Below are 13,879 nucleotides of genomic sequence, written 5' to 3'. Positions count from 1 at the left end.
GGGGACTGATTCTAACGGGGTGCGGCGTGCAAGATCACGGGGGTCCCGAGCAGCGGGAACCCGCTATCAGGCATCTTAACCCCTATCCTTTGGATAGGGGATAAGATGTCTAAGCACCGGAGAACCCCTTTAAACTCATAGACCTACATGTAAAAAGCTGTAATTAATCAATAATTTCATTGCAATTTTTTGCATTTCTGACCCATTTATGCACAGTTTGCCTCATCCCTCCATAATTCTTTTATTGAACCCACACCTGGGATAGTTAGAGTCAGTTGTATGGAATTCTGTATAATTATTTGCATCTGTTTTAGTTTCACTTATTTTAAAGTAATCCTATATCTTAAAAGGTTTTTTGCAATGTTCTACCTCCTGCCCCAATCCTACATATGCCCGGTTACTGCGGTGTCAGGCCGTACTGCAGTTGATTCCAACCTCTCCTCAATTTCCCTGGACAAGTTCTCACAAGCTTCAGTATTCAAGATTAGTAATGTCACCAATTCATGCCAAACTAAACAGGAATAACAACTTTTTTGTAGTTTTTATTTTCCTAAAAACTAGAAAAAATATCAACAGAAAGCTCAAAAAGCTATTCAATGTTTTTACACAATCATGCAAAATGTAAACCGTGTTCTGCTTGTTTTGTGCTGCTGAAAAGTTGTAGGAAGTGAATTAGTTCTTCGCAGCGGTCTCCAACCTGCGGACCTCCAGATGTTGCAAAACTACAACTCCCAGCATGCCCGGACAGCCAACGGCTGTCCGGGCATGCTGGGAGTTGTAGTTTTGCAACATCTGTAGGTCCGTAGGTTGAAGACCACTGTTCTTCTTTCCGCACACTGCTAAAAACCTTTGCTGCTTTTCCTAAGTGAAAAAAGCATGGACTGTATATTTTAAAGTGTTATCTTTTCATGTAAATTTTTATTTTATTTTTGGTTAAATTTTCATGAAAAAAATCCTTGCAAAAAAAGTTACAAGTATTACTGGGGCGTGCATTTTTTGCTGCCTTTAAATGGAATGCAACCAGGGTTCTGGCTTTAAAGGGGTACTCCGCCCCTGGCATCTTATCCCCTATCCAAAGGATAGGGGATAAGATGTTAGATCGCTGCAGTCCCGCTGCTGGGGACCCCGGGGATCGCCGTTGCGGCACCCCGCCATCATTACTGCACACAGCGAGTATGCTCTGCACGTAATGACGGGCAATACAGGGGCCGGAGCAGTGTGACGTCATGGCTCCGCCCCTCATGACATCACGGCCCGTCCCCTCAATGCAAGTCTATGGCAGGGGGCGTGGCAGCCACGCCCCCTTCCCATAGACTTGTATTGACGGGGGCGGGCTGTGACGTCACGAGGGGGCGGAGCCGTGACGTAACGATGCTCCGGCCCCTGTATTGCCCGTCATTACGTGCAGAGCGAACTCGCTCTGCGCATTAATGATAGCGGGGTGCCGCAGCAGCGATCCCCGGGGTCCCCAGCAGCGGGACCCCGGTGATCTGACATCTTATTCCCTATCCTTTGAATAGGGGATAAGATGTCTAGGGGCGGAATACCCCTTTAAAGGGGTACTCCGGTGGAAGACTTTTTTTTTCTAAATCAACTGGTGCCAGAAAGTTAAACAGATTTGTAAATTACTTCTACTAAAAAATCTTAATCCTTCCAGTACTTATTAGCTGCTGAATACTACAGAGGAAATTATTTTCTTTTTGGAACACAGAGCTCTCTGCTGACATCACGAGCACAGTGCTCTCTGCTGACATCTCTGTCCATTTTAGGAACTGACCAGAGCAGCATATATTTTCTATGGGGATTTTCTCCTACTCTGGACAGTTCTTAAAATGGACAGAGGTGTCAGCAGAGAGCACTGTGGTCATGATGTCAGCAGAGAGCTCCTCTGTAGCAATTTCCTCTGTAGTATTCAGCAGCTAATAAGCATTGAAAGGATTAAGATTTTTTAATAGAAGTAATTTACAGATCTGTTTAACTTTGTTGCACCAGTTGATTAAAAAAAAAAAAAGTTTTCCACCGGAGTACCCCTTTAAAGATTTACTGTCATAAAAAAAGCAAACATGTCAAAAAGTTTTGATTGGGCGGGGTCTGAGATCCCCCACTGTTTTCTGTCATGAAGATATGTCAAAAGTTTTAATTGGGCAGAGTCTAAGGTTAGTGCTAAGACCCCACAGGTGTTGTGCAGACATGTCAAAAGTTTTGGTTGGGCAGGGCCAGATATCGGTGCTGAGACCCTCACTGATTGCTGTCATGCAGATATGTCAAAAGTTTTGATGGAGTGGGGTCTGAGATTGGTGCTGAGACCCCCACCAATTGCTGTCATGCAGACATGTCAAAAGTGTTGATTGGGTGGGGTCTGAGATCAGTACTGAGACCACCACCAATTGCAGACATGTCAAAAGTGTTGATTGGGTGGGGTCTGAGATCAGTGCTGAGACCACCACCAATTGCAGACATGTCAAAAGTTTTGACTTGGGGTCTGAGAGCGGAGCTAAGACCCCCACCGATTGCTGTCATGCAGACATGAAAACATTTTTGATTGGGTGAGGTCTGAGATTGGTGTTGAGATCCCCACTGATTGCTATATATAACCAGATGAAGTATAGGGCAGTCCGCTTCACTCCCTGGCTTGGCAATCAATCCATCACTTTGCAGCCGATTGGCTTCATAGACTATAATGGAACCAATCTCCCCAAATGAGCGCTGCCGTCCGCTTTACCCACCTCTATCTATTGATTGCTGTAACCTAGTGTTTAAATCAAGTCTTATGTTAAATATATTTTATAAATAATTTTTTTTTTGGTGAGATTTTCTTATCTAATTTTCCATTTCATTATCTATATTTTAGATAGACCCAAGATTTCTGTGGCAGATTTTCACGTCCTCAGTTATTATGCATTCATTGAGAAGACTGCCTTCGGCTGTTCAGACTTGCTGGAAGTTGTAGTTTTGCAACAATTGGAGGCCCACTGGCTGGTAAGAAACACTGGCCTAGACTAGCAGGGCATTCTCTGTATTAGGGATCGACCGATTATCGGTTTGACTGATATTATTGGCCGATATTTACGATTTTGGACGTTATCGTTATCGGCAATTACCTTGCCGATATGCCGATAATGCCCCGCCCCCCGGCCAGAGACCGCCGCTGCCCCATTGACTCCCCCATCCCCAGTTTTATAATTACCTGTTCTGGCTTCTGCGGCGTCCTGCGCTATTATGAGTGACGTCCTCAACGCGACATCACTGTCAGTGCGCACAGTGACAGCTCAGGACGCGCCAGAAGTAGTGCGGACCCCGGGAACAGGTAATTATAAAACCGGGGATGGGGGAGGCAATGGGGCAACGGCGGTGGTTGGACTCAGGACCGGCAGGGGGAGAGAAGCGGGCGGTGGCAGTCTCTGGCCAGAGGATAGGTGGGGGGGGGGGGCAGTGGCGGTGGTGGTTGGACTCAGGAGGACCCCAGGACAGGCAGGGGGAGAGAAGCGGGTGGCGGCGGTCCCTGGCCCCACAAAAGCCACTGCAATTCATTGATTTAAAGCACCCGCTTTAAATCATTGATCTGCAGCGGCTTCTGTGGGGCAGGGGGGAGAAATAGCCGATAATTTATACCGGAATATTGGTATAAGTTATCGGCTATCGGCCTCAAAGTTCACAGGTTATCGGTATCGGCCCTAAAAAAATCAATATCGGTCGATCCCTACTCTGTATGAGACTTTAAAGGACCGTCCCGTTTATTCACTTCTTGCTGCTGATGTGTAGACACTCGGCCTCACAATACATGATGGGAATAGTGTATGTGACATCAGCAGAAGATGCGAAGAGAATGATGAGAGGAGTCACATGAAAGGTGAAACAGTCATTCATGAAATGGAAGCCAACATAAGTCATTTACCCTCATTTACTTTGTTGAAGCATTACTGTCATTTATATACACCTTTGAAATGTTGCTCTAACACGCCAAAAGCTTAGATCTCAGTGCTGAGACCCGCTGCGATTGTGACTTATAACCAGGTGCACGCTTGACTTCCTGGCCGACAGTCACATCCAACTGATGCGCTTCATCGACTGCAATGGCTACCGCGCTCATCAACCACTGATGCCATCTAAACCTTTGACATGCCTGGAAAACATGTCAGATGTTTATAAAAGACAGTGACGTTTTAAATGGGCACTATTAAAATCAAAACTATTTATATGTTATACATCTTGGCAAAACATTAACCTTTCTAATATACTTTATAGAAAATATTCTCTCCTTTTTATAGAAATCATGGCTTATAAAAAAGACCACTAGGGGTCCCCATACCATCCAGAAAATAATCATGTCCGACTGTAGCATCATCCTTGTCCCAGCTAAAGCACAGGCTGGGACAAAGTCCAGGAAGTGAGGGTGGGACTAGCACTCCTCTGTGCTCACTCCTGTCCTTAAAGGGGTATTCCAGGCAAAACCTTTTTTTATATATAGCAACTGGCTCCGGAAAGTTAAACATATTTGTAAATTACTTCTATTAAAAAAATCTTAATCCTTCCAATAGTTATTAGCTTCTGAAGTTTTCTGTCTAACTGCTCAATGATGATGTCACGTCCCGGGAGCTGTGCATGATGGGAGAATATCCCCATAGGAACTGTGAATCATCAGAGAGCAGAGACAACAACTCAACTTCAGAAGCTAATAACCAATGGGAGTAACACAAATTGACTCAGTCACAAGTAGGCTGGAGGGGGCCAAGAAGCCATCTTTCTCTTTCCTGGATTCCTTTCATTAAAAAAAAAAAAAAAAAATGTTGAGAAGTCACAGAGAGGTTTTGCTTGGTCGGGGTCTCACTGCTGAGGCTTCCACCACTTCTCTGTGCACTTCACTCCCCTGCTTGCTGCAATCTCCATCCAGTAGCACTACGTGGGCACCACTACAATTCTATAGAGACTGTCTAATGCAGTGTTTTTCTACCAGGGTGCCTCCAGCTGTTGCAAAACTACAACTTCCAGCATGCCCGGACAGCCTTCGGCACCCTGGTAGAAAAACACTGGTCTAATGAAACTAGATGAAGATCACAGCAAGCCGGGTAGTGAACGCACAACTACATGCTTCGCCTAGCTTGTTTAGCACTGAGACCCCAACAGATCAAAACTTTTGCATGTCTTTGTGACATGTACATGTATACACATTTCATTAGTTGGCTAAACTCTTCTTTTTGGCACAACCAGCCAACTACCTAATTAATGTAAATGGCCCAACACTCCCTGACAGATGATCGGGGAGAAGTATCAGGCAGTTAGATGTCTGATCCATTAGTTCTCAGGAACGATTAGCCGCTTCCAAAGTTTTCTGGCAGCAGCTTCCCCTCTCTCTCCATTAAAAACACATGCTTGTTCAGCTAATCTTAAAGGGGTTATCCAGGAAAAAAACTTTTTTTTATATATCAACTGGCTCCAGAAAGTTAAACAGATTTGTAAATTACTTCTATTAAAAAAATCTTAATCCTTTCAGTACTTATGAGCTTCTGAAGTTAAGGTTGTTCTTTTCTGTCTAAGTGCTCTCTGATGACATGTGTCTCGGGAACCGCCCAGTTTAGAAGAGGTTTGCTATGGGGAGCACTTAGACAGAAAAGAACAACCTTAAAGGGGTACTCCGGTGAAAACCTTTTTTCTTTTAAATCAACTGGTGGCAGAAAGTTAAACATATTTGTAAATTACTTCTATTAAAAAATCTTAATCCTTCCTGTACTTATTAGCTGCTGAATACTTCAGAGGAAATTCTTTTCTTTTTGGAATGCTCTCTGATGACATCACGAACACAGTTCTCTCTGCTGACGTTATTATAATAATAATAACGCTTTATTTATTGTTGTCCTTAGTGGGACTTTAACCCAAGTCCCCAGCACTGCATAGCAGCAGTGCTAACCACTGAGCCCATGCTGCCCATCTGCTATGCATGGTTGCTAAAATGGACAGAGATGTTAGCAGAGAGCACTGTGCTCGTAATGTCATCAGTTTTCCAAAAAGAAAGGAATTTCCTCTGTAGCATTCAGCAGCTAATAAGTACTGGAAGGATTAAGATTTTTTAATAGAAGTAATTTACAAATATGTTTAACTTTCTGCCACCAGTTGATTTAAAAGAAAAAAGGTTTTCACCGGAGTACCCCTTTAACTTCAGAAGCTCATAAGTACTGAAAGGATTAAGATTTTTTAATAGAAGTAATTTACAAATCTGTTTAACTTTCTGGAGCCAGTTGATACATAAAAAAAAGTTTTTTCCTGGAGCTTAGTTTGTCCCCCTCACTGCATTAACCCCTTAAGGGCCACTGGTTTTTCCACAAAAATTTTCCCCTCATTACCGTCTAAAAATCATAACGCTTTCAATTTCGCACCTACAGACCCATATGAGGGCTTATTTTTTGCGTCACCAATTGTACTTTGTAATTACATCAATTATTTCATCACAAAATTTACCGCGAACCCAGAAAAAAAATATTTGTTGGACAAAATTGGAAAAAAAAATTCCATTTTGTAAATTTTGGGGGCTTCCGATTCTACACATTGCACTTTTCAGTAGAAATGACACCATATATTTATTCTGTAGGTCCATACGGTTACAATGACACCTAATTTATATAGGTTTTCTTTATTTTACTACTTAAAACAAATTATAACTACATGCACCAAAATTTGTATGTTTAAAATTTTCCTGTTCGTACTCCTATAACTTTTCTATTTTTCGGTTTACGGGGTGGTATGAGGCCTCATCTTTTGCCCCACGATCTGAAGTTTTTATCGGTACTATGATTGTTTTGTTTGGACTTTTTGATCACTTTTTTAAAAAAATTTAGTGTATACAAAGTGACCAAAAATATGCAATTTTGGACTTTGGAATTTTTAACATGTACGCCATTAACCGCGCGGTTAAATTAACCTTATATTTTTAGTTAGTTTAGTTTGGACATGGACGCATGCGGCGATACCACATATGTTTATTTTTATTATGTTTATATATTTTCTATATGGAATTTGGGAAAAGGGGGGTGATTTGAACTTTTAATAAGCATTAAGGGTTAATGTGTGTGTTTAAAAAAAAAAAAAAAAAATTTACTTTTTTTTCTCTAACACTTTTAGTCCCCTTAGGTGACTTTTTGGAGGAATCATTAGATTTCTCATACAGATCAATGTCGTTCCATAGAACCACATTGATCTGTGTGCTCTGCGCTTGATTGATAAAGCCTGGTCCTGGCAGGCTTTATCATGCACAGCGCAGCAGCCGACACAGGAACAGAGGTAAACCCTCCAGCTACCTCAGAAGTGGATCGCCCCCCCCCCCCCCCCCGCGCACGATCGCGCTGCTGGGGGGGGGGGGGGGGCGATCCACCCCACTGGACCACCAGGGAGCAATTAAAGGTAACTTTAGATGCCGCTGTAAGCTTTGACAGCGGCGATCTAAAGGGGTAATAGCCGGCCGCTGCGATTGCCGCATGTCGGCTATTAACGCCGGCCCTCAGCTGCAAGAATCAGCTGGAGGCTGGCTAGTATGCTTAACGGGCGAAGTCGTGACGTCACGGACTTCCGTTCCGGTGGTCGGGACCCAGACCCTCCAGCGCTTCCGGAGAAGAAACAGGTGGGTGCCGCATGCTATATTGTGGGGGTCCCCAGCGGCTCTGTGCAGTAATGATAGTGGGGTGCCGCAGCGGAGATGCCAGGGGTCCCCAGCGGCAGGATCCCCACGATCAGACATCTTATCCCCTATCCTTTGGATTGGGGATAAGATGTCTAGGGGTGGAGTACCCCTTTAAGGGGTATTCCAGTAAAATATATATTTTTTCATATCAATTGGCTCCAGAAAATGAAACAAATTAGTAAATTACTTCTATTATACAATCTTAATCCTTCCAGTACTTATCAGCTGCTGAAGTTGAGTTGTTATTTTCTGTCTGACAACAGTGCTCTCTGCTCCATAGCAGGAGAGGTTTGCTATGGGGATTTGCTCCTACTTTGGACAGTTCCTGACATGGACAGAGGTGTCAGCAGAAAGCACTTCCTGTGGAACACAGCAGCTGTTGGGTGTGTCTGACTTCCAGAGAGAGAGGATTGAAGCAGTGTTTCCTACAGCCTTTTCCCCAGGAGGGTGGCAGCTTCCTTGGGAGAGCCTCCTGCTATGGAGCCCCAGACTTCCACCCCTCGAACTAGGCCGGAGGGGGGTGGGAGTGAGAGAGCTACGGCCGATTCCAAGGACAGGGTGAGAAGATCCAGCAGGCTCCGCAGTAATGTGGAGCCCACTCCCCCGTCCTTCGCTGGAAACCGCAAGGCGTCCGGTAAGAAGCTTATGGTTATGTCTTCGGGGACTGTGTCTGATACTATGGAACCCCAGCAATGGGGGGTGAAGGGTCCCAGGGAGTCGCTAGCTACTTTCGGTTCCCGCATGCAGGCAAATCTTGTAGAATATGAGCAGCTGGGGAAAAAGCTGAAAATCATAAGGGAAGACCTGAAGTTTGCTCGCTACCAAACAGATAACTCTGCCAAGGCTATGAGGGCTAAGTTTGCTGCCAGGGTGTGTGAGCTGAAGGCAGAGGAGCAGGAGGTGGTGAGAGCCCGAATGCTGATTGTAGAGGGAGCAGGCATGTTTAAAGAAAAATTAAAGAATGAAGACCGCTATAAAACCATGCGGACCCCTGTGAAGGAGGAAGAGGATAGTCAGGGGGAGGAAGAGTGCTTGTGTGTCACGGAGGAGAAGATGGAGGAAGGTGGTGAGGGAGATGGCGGCAGTGAGGGTGATGAGAGTGAGGGGGATGTGTGTGATACCCCGTGTACCCCTAAGACCTCTGTCACCCCGAGTGCGGATTACATCAACCCTGCCCAAGTCGCCCTACCAGCCACCTCTGAGGAAAGTGACAGTAATGATGGCGGTGACAGTGGACTGGTCTGTGGGGGGCTCCTGCGGGCCATAGTGATGCAGGAGTCACCCACCCGTCTGGAAAATTTCAGTTTTGGCCAGGACCTGGGCCCTGAGGAGAGGAAGAAGAAAAAGGCTGAGGAGCAGATAAAGTTTGTTTTCTCTCCTATCCAGCAGTCTGGGCCACCTGAAAAGTTGGTTCAGGCTGCTGGGCCCCCCACCCTGCCAGATCCCGCTTCTGCTGTGGAACGGGACCAGCACGGGGGGTACAGTGCTGCATCCAACATGGCCGCGGGTGCTACAGTCACGCGTCCTGCTGGTAGGGAAGAGCAGGACAGGCTAATAGTGGGCAATAGTTATGCGGCAGTTTGCAAGGGGAGCGGTTCCCTGAGTATTGTGGGCAATGTTACTAGCCCTGCGGGGCACTTCCCTGAGAGGGGGGGGAGTGTCCAGGCGCCTGAGGTGTGTGGTGAGATCTTCTGCTTGGGGGGCGGTCCCCTGGGCGCTGCTAGTAGTGTCGGTGCTGCGGGGCACTCCCCTGAGAGGGGGGGGAGCGTCCAGGTGTCAGAACCTGCTGCTGAGCCTGTGCGGTTGGGCACAGTGTGTGGCGCAGGCACTGCAGGGATCTCCCCTGTGAGAGAGGGGAGTCCCTGCACATCAGTGGCAGGAGGAGTGGTGGAGGTGCGCCTGGAGGGGCAGCCTCAGCTTCGGGAGGTGATGTCGGCGGTGACATCTCGAATGGAGGAGGAGTCAGCGTCGCCGACAATGGCAGCTGCCGGCGACCTGAGAATGTACAAAAAGGCCAAGCTAAAGCATGTCCAGGCCAGCCCAGAGGTAGTGGGTGAAGCAGCTGCTGATCCCAAAAATACTGTCAATAAAAGCAATGTTAATACAAGGTGTGTGAAAGATGGGAGTGGTAGTGCTGTGGATGAGAGGGGTGTATGTGGCAGTGGTAGTGGTGCAGATGGGAGGAGTGGTAGTGGTGCAGATGGGAGGAGTGGTAGTGGTGTGAATGAGAGTGGTGATAGTGGAGTGAATGAGAGGAGTGGTAGTGGTGTAGATGGGAGGAGTGGTAGTGGTGCAGATGGGAGGAGTGGTAGTGGTGCAGATGGGAGGAGTGGTAGTGGTGCAGATGGGAGGAGTGGTAGTGGTGTGAATGAGAGTGGTGATAGTGGAGTGAATGAGAGGAGTGGTAGTGGTGCAGATGGGAGGAGTGGTAGTGGAGTGATTAAGAGTGGTGATAGTGGAGTGAATAGGAGAGGTGGTAGTGGTGTAAATGAGAGGAGTGGTAGTGGTGCAGATGGGAGGAGTAGTTGTGTGAATGAGAGTAGTAGTAGTAGTGGTGTGGATGGTAGGAATAAGAGTGGCTTTTGTGGCAGTACAGGTGGCCTAGGCGGGGATGTAGGGACGGTGTCTGGTCCGGCTGCCCCCCCGGTCGTCAGGAGTTATGCAAGTGTGGCGGCTGGGGGTTCAGTAGGATCTTTACCTCCTGCATCTGGTGAAGGTCAGTTGCAACGGCGTCTCCTGGAGGCACTAAAGAGAGGAGAAAGGACGCTCCAGGTAGAGGGAAAGGAGATGGACCTGTCTTTTTGGGTGGAGAGACATGGTCTGGGAGCGTTCCGAGAGAGGAATGGGGAGACCGTATGGTCCCTCCAGACACACGGGCAGGAGGTAGGTCGCAGGAATGTGGCCCGTTTGGTCTGGAAAGGCGAAGATGCGTGCCCCCAAAGGGGCAAGGTGGTGGAGCTTCTTTTCCAGATGGGTTTCAGGGCTGGGGACATCTTTGCCCTGATTCACCCCTTCGGCTCCTCCGAGTTTGACGTCAGCTTTGTTAGGCCGGAAGGACTAGATCTCTTTTGGTCTAATTATGAGCTGATGAAAAACGAGCCCGGATGGCGAGATTTCGCTGTAAAAGCGGTATCTCGCCAGAGTATGGTAAAGAAAGTGACCGTTTTGACCCGTAACGAGTCACTTTCTTGTTATGACATTATGACCTGGCTGGGCAGGTACGGGGAGGTGACGGACGTCCCCCGGAAGAACTTTGACGAGCACAATATATGGTCTGGGGCCTGGACGTTTTCCGTTCGTCTCAGGCGTTCAGGGAACACGGTCACCCACATCCCTTCGGCCGCCTTTCTGGGACGCGACAGGATTCAGATCTTCTACCAGGGGCAGCCGAGGCTGTGTCACAGGTGTGGTGACCCAAACCACTTTAGTGCCAACTGCACTCAGCAGATATGCGCCCTCTGCTGTGGGGTGGGTCATCTGGCGGCCACCTGTGGGCAGATTCGGTGTAACTTGTGTGGTGACTTAGGTCACCCGTTCAGCCGGTGTCCACGCTCGTTCTCCAACGCTGTGACCGCCCCAGCTGGGGAGAGCCTAACGGTTGCCCCGGCGGGGGAGGGGACTAGTGGAGGAGAGGGGGCACCAAAGCCAGTGAAGGAAAAACATAAGACCCCCTCTATGCGGAGGCGAGAGGAGAAGCGCAGGTTGGAGAGGGCCCTTGAGAATGCCCAGGTGCCAGGGGTAGCTCGGGGTCCCACTCCAGACACTGGCTCAGAAGGAGGTCAGAATAACTCTGAGGCTTTGGGTGGGGCCGAACTGGATGAGGAGATAGGGAGACTGCGTAGGGAAGAATATCAAGATGCTCCTTCCTCCAGTCATGCCTCTGAATCCGAAACTGTGGATGAGGAGGAGAAGGAGGGGCAGACAGTAAATGGTGGCCAGGAAAAGAAGAAGAGGAGGAAGAAGGGTAAGAGTAAGGCAGCGCCGTCCTCCTCTTCAGTTGTAGCCTCAGACCATAGAAGGAACAACTCAGTCTCTGACCCTCTGATCGTCCTTTCAAATCGATATGAGGCCCTTGGGGATACCATCTCCCCTCCTCTTCTCGAGGGTCCGGAGGCAGTGCGGCCTCCAGGAGGTGCCGAGCCTCCTTCCTCTGGGGCAGTTTCCTCAGGGGGAGAGGTAACACCAGATGCTGGAGGTAAAGATCCTGGGATGGATATATCCCTGAGTTTAAAAAGAGGCAAAGGGTCTTCCTCCGATTCAGATGGGGGTGGAGGGAAGGAGAGGAAGAAGGTTTAAAGGGTGAGGCCATCTAACTCAATCACCCAGGATGGCGGCACTCACCCCACTGACACTGGCATCTATTAACTGTGCCAGCATAAAGTCTGATACGGCTAGATTCGCAGCCTTTGATTTTCTCGGCCGTGTTGAAGCCGACATTTTGTATCTGCAAGAGACCAGGTTGTCAGATTTAGCCTCCCTGGTAAAAGCCAGAAGAGAGTGGAGGCGCGGTCCCTCCCACTGGTCTCTTGCGGCTGAGCCGTATAGTGGGGTGGCGGTCCTTTTTACCGCTCCTGTTGAATGCAGACGGGTTATTGAGTTAGAAATGGGGAGGTGCCTGATCTTAGATGTCTTCATGAAGGGACAAGAGCTCCGGCTCATTAACATCTACGCCCCACAAACTAAGCGGGGCCGTAAAGATCTCTTTATGAGGATTAAGCCCTTTCTTTTTACGAGTCGGCAAGTGATCTTTGGAGGGGACTTCAATAATGTCACGAGGTCCCAAGATAGGAGAGGCTCCAATGGTCCGCTGACTTGCGATAGTGTGGCACTGATTAGCATAGCTAGAGAAGCTCGCCTAGAGGACGCCCACATCCGGAGCCCCTCAGGCCACACGGGTTTCACCTATCATCAAGGTAGTCGCAGGTCTAGGATAGATAGGTTTTATTTAAAGGAGGAAGCCGTCTCTTCCGCAGTGTCCGTGGTTGAGGTGGAGTTCTCCGACCACTGTATGATTTTGTTTTCCCTGAATGTTTCAGAGACCCCCCGGATGGGAAAAGGTTATTGGAAGCTGAATTCGTCCCTCCTGGAGGAAGCGGAGATAAGACAGTCCTTTGAGGATTTTTTTCAGAGTCAGGTACCTTTACTGGGCCTATGTAGTAGTAAGTCAGAGTGGTGGGAGATATTCAAGAAGCGGGTTGCGGGGTTCTTCCGCCGGCTCTCGAGCCTCAGGTCCCTGAACAGGTATCGCCTGTATCAGGGTCTGAGGAGGAAACTCGAGCTTCTCGTCTCGACTGGAGGTAGCCGAGAGGATATCTCCAGAGTGAAATCCTTGCTGATGAGGTGTCAGTACGATAGGCACGCATCTTTGGTTTTTGAGAGGGATTTCGGGAAGTACCGCTCGCCCGACCCTTACAGAAACTGTAAGATGTCAGTGAGTAGTAAAGTCATTTCAGGACTGATTGATAGTACAGGATCTCTGAATCGGTCCAGATCAGGGATCTTGGAGGTCGTCAGATCCTTCTACTCGCACCTCTTGGGGAGGAAGGATCTAGATCGAGACAAGATGTCGGCTTTCCTGGCTGAAACCATTCCTGAGCCAGGGGTAGACCCCTCTCTTGATGTTTTGGCAGAAGGAATCAGGGAAGAGGAAGTGAGACTGGCGATCGAGGGGCTTGCCCCTAAGAAGTCGCCGGGTCCGGATGGCTTAACATCCGAGTGGTACAGGACCTTTAAGGAGTCTTTAGCTCCCCTCTTGACTGAGGTATTCAATGAGTGTCTCTCCTCGGGCACTCTGCCGAAGTCAATGAGGAGGTCAGCCCTGATTCTTCTATCAAAGGGTAAAGATCCCAGCCGTATTGAGAATTGGAGGCCCATAGCTCTTCTCAATACGGACAGGAAGCTTCTGGCCAAGATACTGTTTAATCGGCTGGTGAAGTTTGCACCCCGGTTCCTTTCAGGAGCTCAGCACTGCTCTGTTCCAGGCCGAAGCACCTTAAGTGCGGTCCTTAGTGTCAGGGAGGCAGTGGAGAGGAGTAGTGCGGGTTTCTGGAAGGGGTACTTGCTGTCCCTGGATCAGGCCAAAGCGTTTGATCGGGTGAACCACGAGTACCTCTGGTCCGTCCTCCTGAGATATGGCTTACCGAGTACTTTTGTGAATTGGCTTAAGATCTTGTATGCAGGGGCAGAGAGTTTCCCACTGGTGAACGGTTG

At 48.2% G+C, this 13,879-nt stretch overlaps 1 protein-coding gene across 1 annotated transcript in view; it reads left to right on the top strand.

Annotated features, from left to right (window-relative positions):
- The first annotated feature begins 2,963 nt into the window (after positions 1-2,963).
- The window catches only part of FLNA (filamin A), a 155,116-nt gene continuing 144,200 nt past the window's right edge, over positions 2,964-13,879 (top strand). Inside the window, exon 1 of the mRNA XM_056538301.1 lies at positions 2,964-2,979. The gene's annotated coding sequence lies outside the window, so the exon portion shown is untranslated. The remainder of the gene's footprint in view (positions 2,980-13,879) is intronic.

Source organism: Hyla sarda, chromosome 9 (assembly GCF_029499605.1).
Source record: "Hyla sarda isolate aHylSar1 chromosome 9, aHylSar1.hap1, whole genome shotgun sequence".
Classification (NCBI taxonomy): domain Eukaryota; kingdom Metazoa; phylum Chordata; class Amphibia; order Anura; family Hylidae; genus Hyla; species Hyla sarda.
The sequence above is the reverse complement of the archived record's forward strand: the minus strand, read 5'-3'. Positions and strand labels throughout refer to the sequence as shown.